Raw genomic sequence first — 2,121 nt, 5'->3', positions numbered from 1 at the left:
GGGACCATTCCCTGGAGAAGGATGTCATGCTTGGTAGGGTGGAGGGTCGACGAAAGAGGGGGAGGCCTTCAACAAGATGGATTGATATGGTGCCTGCAATGATGAGCTCAAGTATAGCAGGGATTGTGGGGCTGGCGTGGGATAGGGCAGTGTTTCGTTCTGCTGTGCGTGGGGTCGCTATGAGTCAGAAACGACTTGACGGCACTTAACAACAACAACAACAGCATCGTACTTCAGGACAGATCTTAAAATGTTCCTTTTTTTTATGATGAATGTGATGCCATTCCTCTTCAATTTGTCATTCCCAACATAATAGACCATACAATTGTCTGATTAAAAATGGCCAATACCAGTCCATTTCAGCTCACTAGTGCCTAAGATACTGATATTTATGCATTCCAGTTCATTTTTAACAACTTCCAATTTTCCCAAATTTCTACTTAGTACATTTCATGTTCTGATTATTTATGAATGTTTGCAGCTGTTTCTTCCCATTTTGAGTCATGCCCCATCAGCAAATGAAGAATTACTCCATCCTCATCATTAAAGTTGACTCTACTTTGAGGAGGCAGCTCCTCCCCAGTCATATTTTAAGTGCCTTCCAACCCGAGGAGCTCATCTTCAGGTACTATAGCAGACAGTGTTTCACTGCTATTCATAAAGATTTCCAGTAATATGTCAAACAGTGTTTCACTGCTATTCATAAGGTTTTTAGTGGCCAGTTCTTTCAGACATGGATGACCTCATCTTTCTTCCCAATCTGTCTTACTCTGGAAGCTCCTCTGAAACCTGTCCACCATGGGTGACCCTGCTGGTATTTGAAATACCAGTGGCATAGCCTCCAGCCTCACAGCAACATACAAGCCATCACAGTACAACTAACTGACAGATGAATGTTTCAGCATTATTGGTAATATCCAAAATATTTAAAGACTAACCCCTTCCCCTTAAGAGAATATTTGCTGCTCTGAATGGTGCATTCCAGTGATCAACATTCCCTTATGATTCCAAGTCTATTGAGATACATGTACATACATGTCCCAAAATTTGTAATAATTCTTTGTGTGTGTGTGTATCAATGTCAGTGAAGATGCTGAGAAATGTCTAGCTTATGTCTTTGCATTTTGATGTATTTCCTTCTGGATTCCTTAGGTTTAAACTAAGCTGTCACGTTTAGAATTTATAGGGACTAATTTAACCCAAGTCACTAATAAATTAAAATGCCCCAGGAAAATTATGTGAATAAATTTCCTTTTAGAAATTCCTAGGTCAAAAAAAAATGCTTTCCAATTTCAGTTATTTACTGACTGGTTGAATCCTTACTGCTGGCAGAAGGCAGACAGGTCCTCTTTCCCTGGCTTCAAAGCTGTCTGTTCAGCAGCAAGGTTTCTTACCACTGCCCTGTTTCTCTTTTCACTTATAGGTTTTCAGTGCTGCTGATTGTTTTTGACCACAGAAATACAGGACAATAACATTTTCTCTGGGTGTGGGGGAGGAAATCAATAGGTGATACACATTCAGTGGACCTAGTATCAACACTATCTGCAAAGCTATATATGTATACGCTATGTATGTATATATGCTGGCATGTATACTACAATACAAGAATTTATAAACTGAGAAGGTAGGAGGAGTCTTTAAATCTCACTATCTTTGTTGAAGAGTCCCTCGGCAAACTATTAATGTGCTCAGCTGCTAACCAAATGATTACAGGTTTGAGTCTACCCAAGCACATCTTGGAAGAAAGATCTGATGATCTCTGTCTGAAAAATCAGCCACTGAACATCCTATGGAACACAACTCTAATTTGATATACATGGGGTCATCATGAACTGCAATCAACTCAACAGTAATTAGTTAGTTTTTGTTAGCTTGTCTTTGTGGAGGGCAAAAGCTATTCCTTAGCTATTAAAAATCTGAGATTTGGTAATGAAGAAATATGGGGGGTATGGCGGATGTGATCTGGGAAGCGTAGTCCTTTGTTGTTGCTGTTGTTAGGTGCATCGAGTCGTTTCTGATCATAGTGACCCCAGCACAGCAGAACGAAACACCACCCAATCTCGTGCCAGCTCCATGATCCTTGCTATACTTGAGCCCATTGTCGCAGCCACCGTGTCAATC

This window comes from Orycteropus afer, unplaced genomic scaffold (genome assembly GCF_000298275.1).
Source record: "Orycteropus afer afer isolate SDZICR_OR568_19922 unplaced genomic scaffold, OryAfe1.0 scaffold00430, whole genome shotgun sequence".
NCBI classification, from domain to species: domain Eukaryota; kingdom Metazoa; phylum Chordata; class Mammalia; order Tubulidentata; family Orycteropodidae; genus Orycteropus; species Orycteropus afer.
This window is presented reverse-complemented; position numbering follows the sequence as displayed.